The sequence below is a fragment of the Pleurodeles waltl genome, chromosome 6 (genome assembly GCF_031143425.1).
Source record: "Pleurodeles waltl isolate 20211129_DDA chromosome 6, aPleWal1.hap1.20221129, whole genome shotgun sequence".
NCBI classification, from domain to species: Eukaryota; Metazoa; Chordata; class Amphibia; order Caudata; family Salamandridae; genus Pleurodeles; species Pleurodeles waltl.
In genome coordinates, this window is record NC_090445.1 from 557,955,926 (window position 1) to 557,971,654 (window position 15,729).

Sequence of the window (15,729 nt, forward strand, 5' to 3'; positions counted from 1 at the left end):
TTGTATCCCCCATCAAGTGATCTAGATCACAGAAGTGGTATGGTGGAAAGGCTGGTACGTTGACAAAATACTGCAATTGGGGAAGGATTATCATCTTTGAGAATGCAATCTTGCTGGTGAGGGCTCTGGGGAGCTGCTGACAGAGTTGCCCTCAAATTTGTCTTCCTGCAAGTGGTGAAGTGGAACCCCAGGTAACGGAAGGCTGTGGACTTCCAAGCTAAGGGTGTAGGGGCAATGCTGGCGGTGTGGGGTTTCACCTTGGAACAAGAAAGTATAGAATTTTCCCCAGTTAACTTGGAGCCCAGTCACCGCTTCGAAGCCCTGAAAGGCAGATGTCGAACAGGAGGTATCGATTTTCATGTCTCGGATGTAAAGTAGAACATAATTTGCGTAAAGGAACACTAAGTTCCTCCGTGCAGCTGTATCCCCCCCCACAAACGGGGCTCTTCCAACTGAGGCAGTGCACCATTGGCTACATGGATATGGAGAACAGGATTGGTAGATGGGACAACCCTGTTTAACCACGACCAACAGGAAAGGGGGGCAATATTAGGCAGCCCACTTGGACCCTTGAAGAGGGGTTTATGTTTAGTAGTTTGTTGTAAGCTAGGAGGCATGGACCTAGAACGAAGGATGATAGGGTCGCAAACAGGTACTCCATAAGAGTCAATCAATACAGACTATTAAGCTGATCTAGTATATAGTGGGGAGGCCTGGTCTATTACACTGAATAGGCGACAGATATTATAGGGGTGGCCAGTTAGCTGTGTAGGTCAGAGTGATACATACTGAAGAATGGCAGATTGCAATTGTAATATCCAGCCTGTAGGCAGGGTGATTTCTGATCTTGTAGGGGACCACCACACCAGCAGTTATCCAGGTCTGTCCCCTTATGAGTGGATTTGAGCTGTGTATTTGCTAGTTATGCTGCCAATCTGAGAGATACTGCAGTACAGTGCCTCAGGAAGCCCTCGTTAATAGTGTGGCGCAGACTGATTAAAAAGCCGCCTACAGTGTTGAAGAAGTGGATGGGCTGGCCCGTGGTCTTTGGTTTTTACAGGTAGTCTGCTAATGGCAGGGTCACAACCTGGTCATGAGTTCCATTGGCATGCTTCACTTGGCTTTAGCCTGGCATGACTCAGCATGTACCTAACAAGTGCACTTTGTCCAGAAGGTCTTGGGTGGTCTGTTTTTGGGTCTTCAGCTGTGGTACCATCTCTGTGATATTACGTTCTGTGTTGGTGAACCGGGAAGCCAGTTTTCGCAGGTCCTTCTGAAGGAGACCAAATTCCACACATATCTCCTTTGTGCGCTTCTACTGATGAGCAAGAGGATTTATTGGTAAGTAGGATGGTGGCCTGTTTTTCACCCAAGTCCTGTGGAGAGCTGGAGGTCTTTGCCCCATGTCAAGGCTCCTCCCCATGATGGAGTGTGGGATAGGGTAGACGGGGGTGAGGTTTTGATGATTTTGGTTTACCCATGGTGTGTTCCCAGTCTACCGGGCCAGTACGTTGCTGGATCACTGTATGCAGCATGACTCCAATCATGTTCCGTGGGGTAAAAGTCTGCTAGTGTCAGCTGTGGTCTTTGTAGTAGCCAGCTCCCTACACCCTCCCCCTGTGCCGGGCATGCCCCGGTATGGTATGCAAGGTTGGTTCTGGCCAGTCGACAATCTGATGCAGGTGGGTGCGTAGGTGGGTGCGTAGGTGTGTGTGTAGGTGTGTGTGTAGGTGTGTGTGCTGGCAGGATTAATGTTGATTGCGGCATTCCGGTCCTGGAGCAAAGTTACTCCACGGCTGCCATCTTTGGCTCCATGGCAACCCCATAAGCCCCCTCTCATACACACACTGTATATAATGGGTTGAGGCTGTAGTCTTGTCACCTGGTTTGTTTGTGCACTAGCATACACCGCACACAACCTGTTAAATGTAGTCCTTAGGGAGTGGGGCTTAGGTGGCAAGTCGACTAGGAAAGACTGGAAACAGTACTTACATACCCCAGGATGATGCAGAATACCAAGTTCAGTAGATCCTGCATAATATATTTCATATAGCTTACCTCACTCCTGCAACTCTGTCCTAAATGTTTGGGTCCTCCTCTGTTTGCCTGAGATGCCAACATGCAGGTGCTGACATGATGCACGTATTCTGGAGTTGCCCAATCTGTAACCTTATGGGTGTCAGTGTCCAACTTGCTGAGAGGTGACTGGATGTGTTCACAATGGAAGTTGCACTGTTGGGATTGTTCAGGTGCTCAAAAACAGATAAAGCTGCTAACCTGTTTATAAACCAAGCATTGCTGATAGCATGCAGACTAATTGCCATGCACTGGAAAGCCCAGGTATTGTTAGATATAGCCCACTGGTGTGCGGCAATACTGAAGTGGGGACAGGGAGAGGAGCTCAGGAGGCAAGAAATATGAGGACTACGCAAATACCCCAAAAATGTGGAATGGGAAGCACTATTACTTGACTTGCACACATACAAGAGTTGGTGGCCCGTCACTTAAACCTACCCTGGCGGGGACATAACCCCCTCCTCCCCCGTCCCCTTTTATCCACATTCCCACACCTCCATCATAACCCCTTCCAGCCTGTCCATGGGTGAGTGACAACACCCTTCAGTTTCACCCTTTGATGTCCCTGAATAGCTTCCTAGTGGCCATTATAGCTTCATGGATGTCACTGTTGATTTTCAATGTTTGCAGTACTTGCTTGAGATAGGAAGATTGAATAGCACTTATGGTAATGGCAGAATGTGAGTTAACATCGACACATGACTTGTTTTTTCCAATGTTGCTGTTTAAGGACTGAACCAAGGACTCCTGCTGATACTGATGTGAAACTATTTTATTAATGACGATGAAGCTGGATTGTGGATTTTACTAATGATAATGTAACTTTCATAGATGTAATGTATTCAAGATTGTGATATTGAAAATGCAATTTAAAACTGGTTAAAAAAAAGTTATTGGAGATGCAGTTGGGTAGTTAGCTTTCACAAAAAAATACTAATGGTAGGTCAGCACTAATGAGGGACACATTAGCAAAGCACATTTACTTTTGATAATTATTGAAATTATGAACTATGATTCAATCTCAAGACCGGAGCCATGGATTATGCATTTCCTTTGTCCATTTTATTAATCAGCAGCCTTTACAATTAGAAAAAAAACTTTATTTCACAGAAATCTTAGGGAAGGGGTATTCCACATAACCTATCAAACTCTAAATTCATAACATAGTCCATGTTTATGTCCCCTCTTTCTTCGTGAGATAAAAACGGTCAGTTCCTTCTTGTTCATTCCTGTTTGGAGCAGTCATTCCCTAGAAGAGAAAATACACCTTGTAACTATTCCATGCAGAACCAATATGACGTTCAAGTGGAGGGCACGCAAATAGCAATGTCACCTTAAATCTCAAATACAGTATTCAAAAGCATGATAATGGCAAAATAGTCTTACTACTACCATAGGAAAGTCCCAAATGCATCCTGCATCAACTTTGTCACCGGGTCAACAGAAACCTCTTGCTAAAGTGGGTGTTGTCTTCATGTCCTTAACCCCTTCACTGCCATGGACATAATGCTATTAAAATAGGCCCATCTGCCCCCAGGGAGGGCAGAAGCCATTAGGCACCAGGGATGTTTTTATTTATATTGAGAACAGGAGCGACCCCTTAGCCAAGGGTTGTTCCCCCCTCAAGCAATTTAAAAAAAAGACCATTTCTGCCCCCCCAGGGGGCAGATTGGCCTATATTAATTAGGCCGATCTGCCCCTTTTGGCAGGGGGGTGGGGTGCAGAAGACACTAGAAACCAGTTTTTTTTTTAAACCTTTATATTGATAAGGGGAGCGACCCCTTATGCAAGCTCCCAAATGGACTAAAGTACAAATTACTTACCTTCGGTAACAAAATATCTGGTAGAGACATATTCTAGTTGCAGATTCCTTACCTTAGAATTTCCCCCAGGCGTTAGACTGTATCCGGAGATTTTTCTTTGAGCAATACCCTCGGGCATCTGTAGGTGGCGTTAATCCCGCAGGCATCGACTGACGCCTTGATGACGTCGGGAGTAGTACATAGACGCCGCCCTCGCGCAGTGATGTCAGTTTCTTTTAACGACTTTCCACGCCAGAGCGCAGAGCCGCTAAGAACACTGAGATTGGTGCGCCAGAGCTAAGGACCTGAAAGGGGGAACACCTGTCCCTAGAAATAATTTCGCAAAGCGGAGAGGATGGGTGGGCGGTAAGGAAGCTGCAACTAGAATGTGTCTCTACCAGATATTTCAAATACTGAAGGTAACTAACCTGTACATCTGATAGAGACTTCTAGTTGCAGATTCCTTACCTTAGAATTGATACCCAAGCAATGCCATCCTATGTGGTGGGCTGCGAACAAAGATCATACTAGAAAGTCTTGCAGGACTGAACGACCAAAGTAGCCGCCTCGACAGACCTGACTATCCAGGCAGTAATGCTTATCAAACGTGTGCAGGGATGCCCATGTAGCTGCCCGACAGATATCCAGGACAGGAACTCCGCGTGCTAACGCAGTGGAAGCCGCAGTTTCTCTGGTGGAATGAGCATGCAAGCCTTCAGGGGGTTGCTTTTTAGCCAAAGTGTAGCACATTTTGATGCAAAGAAGCACCCATCGAGAGATGATATGCTTTTGCACCGCCTTCCCTTTCTTAGCACCCACATAGCCAAAGAGTTTATCGTCCACCTGGAAATCTTTAGTACAATGGAGGTAGAACACCAACACTCTTTTTGGGTCCAGACAGTGGAGTGTCTCCCCTTCTCATGGGAAGGGTGTGGGAGTGTGTAGAAGGTAGGCAAAGTGATGGGCTGGCCTACATAAAATGGTGTAAATACCTTAGGAAGGAAGGAAGCTCTAATGCGTAGCACCACTTTGTCAGGGTGTACAGACAAGTATGGAGGCTTTGAAGAAAGCGCCTGGAGCTCACTCACCCTGCAAGCAGAGGTGATAGCGACCAGAATGGGAGGATCCGCAAGGGACAATTATGCATTGGCTCAAAGGGGGTACACATTAAATAAGTAAGTACAAGATTAAGATCCCACTGAGGCATAATAAATGGAGTGGGTTGAAATAAGTGGGTGAGCCCTTTTAAGAACCTACTGACAATAGGAGATTTAAAGAGTGAGGGCCGATCAGGTAGCCTAAGAAAGGCGGAAACAGCAGACAAATAAGCTTTAAGGGTGCCCAAAGCAGAGCCCTGCTGGGCTAAATAATGAACAGAAGAACCTCTGACAGAGGGGCAGAAATGTGATCAACAGATTTGTTGGGACACCATGCCACAAGATTTATTCCAACGACAGGCATATACAGTTTTAGTCGATGGATGCCTGGCTGCCAAGAAACATTGCAGACTTTGGGTGGAAAGGCAAATGCATTCAACTGTTGCAGCTCAATCTCCACGTATGAAGGTGGAGGTTGGACAGGTGCCGGTGGAGAACCGTCCCCTGCTGCTGTGACAGAAGATCCGTCCGAAGAGGCAGTCTGAGTGGAGGATAGATGGACATGCTCAATAGCTCTGGATACCACACTCTTCGAGCGCAGTCCGGAGCCACCAAGATAACTTAGGCCCGGTCGTACTTGATTTTCTTGAGAACTCTGGGTAGAAGAGGGCTAGACGGGAAGGCGTACAGGAGGCCGGAGCTCCACTAGAGATGAAAAGCGTCTCCGAGCGAGTGCCGTCTTCGAAAAAAATTCCAACGTGCAAAACAGCTGACATTGCGTGTTCTCTGCGGAGGCAAACAGATCTAACCAAGGCTCTCCCCACTTGAGACCGTGCGTCACCTCCGGATAGAGACGCCATTCGTGATCGACTGTGCGTCAGCGGCTGAGTTTGTCTGCTCTGGCATTGAGAGCCTGCCAGATGTTCAAACGTCAGCGTAATGCCCTGATATTCCAGCCATGTCCAGAGGCGTAGTGCTTCCTGACAAAGGACCCTACCCCGCGTTGTTTGTTGGAGTACCACATGGCGGTAGTGTTGTCCGTTAACACCTGCACCACTTTCCCTTTGAGAGGGGGAAGGAATGCTTTTGACCTAAGCCTGATTGCCTGTAGCCCGGAGCTCCAGCATTTTTATGTGGAGCCCCGACTCCGCCGGAAACCAGAGGTCTCTGATCTCTGCTTCTCCCATGTGGCCACAACAACCCACAAGTGACGCAGCTGTCACTATAGAGAGATCTGGTTGGGGAAGGGAGAGGGATCTGCTGTTGACCCAATTTGGATTCTAAAGCCACCACTGCAGGTCTTTTGCAGTCCCCTCCGAGATCTGGACCATGTCTGAGCGATTTCCCTGATGCTGCGCCTACTGGAACTTTAGGTCCCACTGCAGAGTGCGCATATGCCATCTGGCATGTATACTAGCAGGAGACAGGAGGCCATGAGGCCCAGCAGGCTCACACTCACCGAAACCCAAGACCGAGGCTGAAAGAAAGATCTGAATCATAGCCTGAAAGTCTTGGACTCGCTTGTCTGGAGAATAAGCGAGAAATTGCACTGTATCCAGAACAGCTCCAATGAAAGTGAGCATCTGAGAGGAAGTCAGGTGTGACTTCGGCACGTTTATAGTGAACCCCAGCTTGTGCAGGAGGTTCGCCATAGTCTGAAGGTGAGAGACGACTGTCTGGGGAGAAGGCGCCTTCAACAGCCAGTCATTGAGGTAGGGGAAAACTGAGACCCCTAACCTGCACAGATGAGCTGCAACCACCGCCATCATTTTTTAGGGCGCTGGTAAGCCCGAAAAGGAGCATGGTAAACTGAAAGTGCTCGTGACCTACCATGAATCGTAGGTAACGTCTGCGGGCAGGCAGGATGGGGATGTGAAAATAAGCGTCCTGCAAGTCCAACGCTACCATCCAGTCTCATGGGTCTAATGCAGACAGAACCTGAGCCAGGGGGACCATTTTAATTTCTCCTTCTTGAGGAAGTAGTTCAGGAGCCGAAAGTCTAGGATTGGATGTAAGCCCTTGTCCTTCGTTGGTATAAGAAAGTAGCAGGAATAACAACCACGACCCACTTCTGGCACAGGGACTCTTTCTATAGCTCCCTTGGCCAAGAGAGCCACGACTTTCTGGTGGAGAAGCACAAAATGATCCTCCGGAAGATGATGGAAGGATGGTGGCATGTGTGGTGCTGCAGATTCGAAAGGAGGGTGGGGAGGAGTAGCCCTTCCGAATGATCTGCAAAACCCACCCATCAGTGGTGATAAGTTCCCAGTGGGGCAGGTGATGGCGGATCCTGCCCCCAACTGTGTGGGAGTGAGGGGACGGACTAGGAGGGTTTGGAGACTGCAGTGGTGGGGGGGGCAGAGGTGGACTGGACAGACCTATGGTTCCCTGTCTCACAGCCACGTGGAATTCTGCGACCTCGGCCATGCATAGGCTGCCCAGCGTGCGTGGCACGGTGGCTGGGTTGAGGGCATGACAGGGTGCCCTTTCCGTGTTCCACGAAATGGACGAAAAGCTGAATGCGGAGTGCGAGTGGCAGAGGAAAGACCAAGGGACCGAGCCGTAGACTGGGAATCATTGAATCTCTCCAAGGCAGAGTCCGCTTTGTCTCCGAAGAGACGGGTGCCATCAAAGGGCATGTCCATGAGTGACTATTTGACATCCCCCGAGAAGCCACAAGTGCGTAACCAGGCATGGCGCCGTAAGACCACTGTTGTTGCAACCGATCTCCCCAGAAAGTCTGTCGTATCCCGCCCACAACGGATAGTGAACTTTTCTGCATCTCTCCCATCTTTCACTGCTTGGGAGACGATAGCACGGGCCTCCTCCGGTATGTGCGGCAGGACTTGCGCAACTGTAACCCACAGGGAGTGGGTATAACGTCACAAAAGACATGCAGTGTTCACAGACCGCAGTGGGAGGCTGCAGGAAGAAAACAACTTCTTGGCAAATTGTTCCAGCCTTTTGGATTCTCTATCCTGGGGTACGGAAGGGAATGCGCCTGAAGAAGTGGAAGCCTGGATAACAAGACTCTCAGGAGTGGGGTGTTGGGACAGGAATTTTGGGTCGGTCGGTGCAGGCCAATGGCGGCGAGCAATAGTCCTGTTCACAGGAGCCCCTGTGTTGGGTTTGGACCATGTACCCAAAAGGACATCGGTGAGGGCCTCATTGAATGAGAAGGTGTTCTGAAGTAGAAGCCCCAGGCTGAAGCACCTCAGTCAGGAGATTAGACCTGACTTCCACAGTAGGTAGCTCAAGGCTGAGGACCTCAGCTGCCCTACTGACCACCATACTGTAAGTTGCTCCCTCCGCCGTAGCCACGGTAGGAGGAGACAGCATGCCAGCGTCAGGAGAAGTATCCAGACCACTGGCTTCGCCCAAATCCTGTTCCCAGTCCACAGCATGGTCATCCTGGTATTCATAATGGTCCAGGGATCCATCCAATTCCTCCCCATAGGAAAAAGGGTCCGAATCAGACCTTGGGTGAATAGGCCCCACTGAAGCCGGTGGTGCCGTCGGCCGATGCCTCTCCGAGTCGTCTGGGATAAATTCTTGTTCTCCTCCAGGGGAACCCACAAACTATGGGTACCTCTCAAATCCCTATGAAGTTGGCAAAAAATAAAAATAAATAAGTTTAAAAAAAACAAAAAAAAAAGCACATTTGGCATGGGTACCTTATGTGGCCAAAAAGTAATGAAAGCCTAAGCACAAACAGCCCCGAATAGCCAAGAAAAGGCCTGGCACCTGAGGGGGAAAGGCCTGGCAGCGAAGCGGTTAGTAAAATTTAAACTTTGTTATTAAAGCTGGGAAATGTTATATTCTGTGTCAGGACCAGAGGTGAGGATCATGCTAGCCGCAGACACCTAACCTTAGAATCGATACCCAAGCAATACCATCTCCAGTGGTGTGTTTGCAGACCACTTTCAAAGGAGGAAGTCCTGATGGGCCAAATTCTCATTTCTATGGACCTGGGCCTACCTGGCAGTAGTGTCTGATAAATGTGTGCAGGAAGCAGATGCTGCTGACTGGCAGAGATCCAGTAACAGAACTCTTCATGCCAACGCAGGGGTCGCATCTTGAGATCTGTTGACATAAGCTTGCAAACCCTTCACATGCATCAAAAATTCATAAATATCTTACCCGGCCTGCAGAACGTTTAAACTGAATCTACTTGACCTATCTGTAATATACTTGACCCTCACACTGTTGCTAAGTTGTGTGATCCTAGGCAATATTTTATTTAGCTGTCATTTTTTCATTATCATATAGGAGAGCACCTTCAAATATGAAAGTTCAGCATTTCTGCTGTACAAAAAAACCTTTTTGATTTAATAGGCTAAACGTTTGCTTCATGCATATTACAAATCTAGCCGACATTAGGCTACACATGAACCCTGACTTGCCTCTTAGTTCACTAATATCATTGTCATCAGGTTGGGGGCAGAAATTTGTTAATTCTTGATAAAGATCTCAGTTTAAAAAAATATATTGCTAAAAAGTGATATGGTTGTGCACTGTCATTTTCAAACATTTTCCATTGACATGATAATAAATTTTCAGAATAACCTTCGGTAATAATTTATCTGGTAGAGACATATTCTAATTGCAAATTCCTTACCTTTGGATTTCTCCCAGGCGTCAGACTAGATCCAGAGATTTTTTTATTATCGCAGTACCCTTGTGCACAGTCAAGTGGTGGCAGTTGTCTCCGCGTCTGTCGTTGGCGTCGTGGTCGCCGTGATGACATAGGAGGTCGTATATAGGCGCCACCTCAGCGTAGTGACGTCAAGTTTCTTTTCACTACTTTGACGCCAAAGCGCAGAGCCATGAAGAACACCAAGAACGGTGAGCCAAAACTAAGTCCCTGTAATGGTTATCCCTCTCCAATGTCCAGTTTGCGGGCATGAAGGATGGGTGGGTTGGTAAAGAAACTGCAACTATAATGTCTCTACCAGATAAATTTTTATTGAAGATAAGTAACTAGTTCATCTGATAGAGACTTCTAGTTGCAGATTATTTTCTCAGAATAGATACCCAAGCAATACCATCCTCTGAGGTAGGCTGATAATCTAAGCTCATACTAAAAAGTCCTGCAGGACCGAATGACCAAAGCAGCCGTCTCTGCGGACCTGACTGTCCAGACAGTAATGCATTTTAAATGTGTGCAGAGATGCCCACGTTGCTATCTGACAGATATCAATGACAGGAACTCCAGGTGCTAACGCTGTGGTAGCAGCATTAGCTCATGTAGAGTGAGCACGCAACCCCTCAGGGGCTTGCTTCTTAGCCAAAGCGTAGCTCATTTTGATGCAAAGAAGCACCCATCGAGCGATGTTACACTTCTGCACCGCCTTCCCTTTCTTCGTACCCACATACCTCCCCCCCCGCCCCTCAAAAAAAAAAGAGTTCATCATCCAACCCGAAATCTTTGGTAAGATTGAGGTAGTGTGCCTAGGCTCTTTTTGCATCCAGACAGTGGAGTCTCTCCTCTTCGTGAGAAGAATGTGGGAGTGAATAAAAAGGGAAAGTGATGGATTGGGCTTCATGAACGGGCGTGACCACTTTGCGAAGGAATGAGGCCCTCGTATGGAGCCCCACCTTGTCATGGAAAACAGACAACAATGGGGGTTTACAGTAGAAGAAAGAGCCTGAAGCTCACTTACCCAGCGAGCACAGATCACGGCAACCAGAAGAGCAAGTTACTTACCTTCGGTAATGCTTTTTCTGGTGGATACATTAGCTACCTGTGGATTCCCCACCTAATGAATTCTCCCCATGTGCAGCATTAGACGGAAACTTCTCTCTCTAGCTCTGCACGTCGGCGAGGACGTCACAATTGCCCGACTCCACGTGGCTCTGCGTGACGCTATCGTGGCAATAAGAGGTCCTCGCCGCCGTGCTGACATCAGTTCATGCAATTTTTTAGGTGCCTTTGAAACATATAAAGAACATCGACAATCTACACCCTTTAAGATTAACAAGAATAAACTTTATAGAGAATCTTCATCTAAAAACTTTTGCACAGTTCTTTAAAAAAGGGCACATACCAACATGAATGGTTTGCAAACTTGAAAATAACTTGAATGTGAACTATAAACATATATAGAAACATTGAAACTGAAGTGCACACCCAAGGCGATCCTGGTATGACCAGACAGACAACGGGGAGGCAGGAGGGACCGTGAGGAATCCATAGGTAGCTAATGTATCCACCAGAAAAAGCATTACCGAAGGTAAGTAACTTGCTCTTATGATGGATACAACTACCTGTGGATTCCTCACCTAATGAATAGAGTCCCAAAGCAGTACCACCTCGGAGGGTGTCCGTCTGGTCAAACCAGGAAATCCTGCAGCACCGACCGCTCAAAATGGCCATCCCTCCACACCTCTGCATCCAAACAATAATGCTTCACAAAGGTGTGGAGGGAAGACCAAGTCACAGCCTTGCAGATGTCCACCATCGGAACACCTCTGGCCAAAGCCGATGAGGTTGACTTGGCCCTGGTGGAATGAGCCCTGATCCCCTCAGGAGGATCCTTTTTTACCAATAAGTAACATATTTTAATACAAAGAACGGCCCACCTGGAGAGCGTTCTCTTGTGGACGGCCTTCCCCTTCCTCACGTATCCAATAAAGAGTTGTTCATCCAACCGGAACTCTCACGTCCTGTCGACATAAAAATGGAGAGCCCTCTTAGGGTCCAGACAATGGAGTCTTTCCTCCACCTTAGATGGATGCGGAGGAGGGTAGAACGTCGAGAGAGTTATTGATTGTCCCAAGTGAAATGGAGACACCACCTTGGGGAGGAAAGCCGCCCTGGTCCTCAAAACCACCTTATCCTTATAAAAAGTGGTGAAAGGCGGGTGAGCAGAAAGAGCCTGCAGTTCACTAACACGTCTAGCCGAAGTGATGGCCACCAAAAACAGTTTTGAAAAACAAATATCCTAATGGGCAGGAATGAAGTCAACACCAAATTCAAGTCCCACTGCAGCATAATGAAAAGCCTGGGAGGAAATTTATTAGTAAGCCCCCTCAAAAATCAAACAACCAAAGGAGCTTTGAATAGGGAGGGATGATCTGGAAGATATAAAAAAAGCCGAAAGGGCCGAAAGATAGCCCTTAACCGTGGCCATAGCACAACCACGCTGAGCCAATGACAACGCGAACAACAAAACATCAGAAAGATGGGCACTTAAGGGATACATTTTCTTCTCCCCACATGAACGAACAAAATTAGCCCACCTACTTGCATAGACCAACTTGGTGGAGTGTCGTCTGGCAGATAAAAGAACGTCCACCACCTCCGGTGGGAGAGAAAAGGAACACAGGTTGCCCCGTTCAATCTCCAGGCATGAAGGTGCAGGCTTTGGAGGTGGGGGTCGAACCTGCCCCTGCGACTGCGAAAAGAGGTCTGCCCTGAGAGGGATACGGAGCGGCGGGTACAGTGAGAGTCGGAGAAGGTCTGCATACCACACCCTTCATGGCCAATCCAGAGCTATCAGAATGACTTGGGCCCGGTCTTGGCGAATCTTCCTCAAAACCCGAGGAATCAAGGGTATGGGAGGAAACTCGTAAAGCAACTGGTCGCACCAGGACATCTGAAACGCGCGCCCCCCAACGCTCCTTGCATCGGATACTGAAGGCTGCATAACAACTGACAATGCGCATTCTCTCGAGTGGCAAAGAGGTCTATTCAGGGGAAAAACCCCATCCGAAAGATGTAAAGAACTAGATCCGGATGCAGACACCACTCGTGGTTGCCCGAGAAGAAGCGACTGAGCTTGTCCGCACGTACGTTTAGGACCCCGGCCAAATGGTTTGCCACTACACAAAGCCGATGGTCCCGCACCCAGGACCAGAGTCGCAGAGCCTCTCTGCAAAGAAGGTACGACCCTACACCCCCCTGTTTGTTGATATACCAAATTGCAGTCGTGTTGTCCATCAGAATCTGAACTGACTGACCGCAAAGGGAAGGGAGGAAGGCCTTGAGGGCCAAACAAATCGCCCGCAGTTCCAGCAGATTGATTTGAAACCTCTGCTCTACTGTAGACCAACGACCCTTGATCTCCAGATCCTCCAGATGAGCTCCCCACCCTACGGTGGAGGCACCCGTTATCACCGTGGCCACCGGAGTTGGCTGCGAGAACGGCTTCCCTTGAGAAAGGTTGCCTTCCACAGCCCACCATTGGAGATCCACTGCAGTGTCTCTGGAGACCCTTATCGATTCCCCGAGATCTCCTCTGTGCTGAAACCACTGCTTGCGGAGGCACCACTGAAGAGCCCTCATATGCCAGCGTGCATGCGTGACCAACAGAAAGGACCTTGAGGACCGGAACTACCACTCCTTCTTGAAATATTGGAACCAGCGCCTGAATGTCCCATATCCGCTGTGGCGGAGGAAAGGCTTGATTCAATGTTGTGTCCAGTACTGCCCCTATGAACAGGAGACGTTGAGAGGATTCTAGGTGAGACTTGGGCACATTTATTGAAAAACCCAGACTGAACAACAACTGGGTTGTCAGCTGCAGATGACGCAGCACAAGCCCCGGAGACTCGGCTTTGATCAACCAATCGTCCAGGTAAGGGAAGACTGCTACTCCCTTCCTCCTGAGGTGTGCTGCAACAACTGCAATCACCTTCGTGAAGACCCGTGGTGCGGAAGTAAGACCAAAAGGAAGGACTGCAAACTGGTAGTGCTGCGATCCTACCAGAAACCAGAGATACTTTCTGTGCGACTTGAGAATGGGAATGTGAAAATAAGCATCCTGCAAGTCGACCAACACCATCCAATCCTCCTTGTCCAACGCCAAAAGCACCTGTTATAGAGTCAGCATTTTGAATTTCTCCTGTTTGAGGAACCAATTCAAAATCCTCAAGTCCAAAATAGGCCTCATATGACCATCCTTCTTGGGGATCAGGAAGTACCTGGAATAACACCCCTGACCCCTTCCTTGCTCTGGAACCAACTCCACTGCACCTTTCAATAATAGGGAGAGAACCTCCTGTTGTAACAGCAGGAGATGATCTTCTGAACAAAAAGGAAGGACGGGGAGGGAAGGGAGGCGGAATCTCCCGAAAGGGAAGGGCGTAACCTCTTCTCACCAAACTGATGACCCAAGAGTCTGTTGTTATGGACTCCCATATGGGAAGAAAGAGTTAAAGCCTCCCCCCTACCGGAGAGGTATGAGAAACAATGGTGAAAGGACTAGGGCTGCTTTCCTTGAGGTAACCCTCCAGAGGAAGAGGAAGGGTGCTGCTGCTGGGTGGCACCTCTTGTGCCGACTCTACCCTGCCCCCTGTATGAGCGATAAGGGAGGCTGGAGGACTGCTGCCCCGGCTGCTGCGATCTCCCACGAAAGGAAGAACCTCTTCCAAAAACATGCAGCCGTCTAAGAGATCGAAATGGGGTAGCAGCAGCCTGCAGATCCAAAGATCTACCTGTGGCCCTACATTCTTTAAAGAGCTCTAGCGCAGAGTCCACTTTTGAACCAAACAGTTTTGCACCATCAAAGGGCAGATCCAGCAACATAGACTGGACGCCTGTCGAAAATCCAGAAGTGCGTAACCACGCATGCCGTCTGGAGGCAACGGAAGTCCCTGTGGCTCTTGCAATAGAGTCCGTGGTATCCAGCCCTGTCTGAATAACCTGTGTAGCCGCCGCCCGAGCGTCCGAAAGAAGACTACACAAGTCCTGGCGCATGTCCGGAAGTACAGTCTTCGTCGCATCCATTATGGCATGGATATACCTGCCCAGAATACATGTTGCATTGGCAGATTTTAGAGCCATGCTGCAAAAAGAAAACACCTTCCTGGCCGATTGGTCCATCCGTTTGGATTCCCGGTCCGAGGGTACTCCCGGAAACGAACCAGGGGCCGCCCTCGAAGAGCAGGATGCTTGCACCACCAAGCTCTCTGGTGAAGGGTGTTTGGATAAAAACTCTGGGTCATCTGACACAGATCTATAATGCCTGGCCACCGACCTACTAACAGCCAAAGAAGAAACCGGCTTCTTCCAAACCTCTTCGATCGGATCCATCAGGGCTTCATTAAATGGTAAAAGAGGATCCGCCATGGCTGTAGCAGGATGCAAAACCTCAGTCGAAAGGTTGGTGTTCACCTGCGCCGTCGGTAAAGTAAGATCCAGAAATGCTGCGGCCTTCTTAATAAGATTGGTAAGAGGCTGCCTCCTCTGTATATTCACCAGGGGAGGCCAGATCATACTCAAGAGGTATCAAGACCACTTGCTGTGTCCAACCCAGGGAAATCACCCTGGGGGTCAGTGATCTCCCCTTCTTCGAGGAATTTCTGCTGATATTCCCTCTCCTCTAAATGTCTAAGGGCCTTTCGATGTGACCTCAACTTGGCCTCGAGCCCCGGCATCGACATGGAGCAGAGCGACGTCGGTGAATGGTGCCGGGAAGGCGTCATGACAGGTTCTCCGGATCCACCCGACGCCGCAGATGGATCCATCAGCGCCATGTCGAAGGCACACGCATCCGATGCCGACATCTGACACCTCAGACACCGAAGGTCTCTCCCTTGACGTCGAGGGCTGCACTGTCGGCAGAGGGGCCTGACTTGAATCTACAGCTGAACAAAATGGCATAAATGGCGTCGGTTTATATGGAGCTGGAACATCGAGCTTGAAAGCCAGGGGACCAGTGGGGCCAGCCGGCGCACCACCTCCCGGAGCCATATTTTGAAAAATCTGTAACATGGCATTAAGGAATGCCGCAGGATCCGTACCCGGAGCC

At 48.8% G+C, this 15,729-nt stretch overlaps 1 long non-coding RNA gene across 1 annotated transcript in view; it reads right to left on the bottom strand.

Moving 5' to 3' along the window:
* Positions 1-3,154: 3,154 nt before the first annotated feature.
* The window catches only part of LOC138301984 (uncharacterized), a 66,973-nt gene continuing 54,398 nt past the window's right edge, over positions 3,155-15,729 (bottom strand). The window contains exon 4 of the long non-coding RNA XR_011205203.1: positions 3,155-3,325. This is a non-coding gene — a long non-coding RNA (uncharacterized lncRNA). The remainder of the gene's footprint in view (positions 3,326-15,729) is intronic.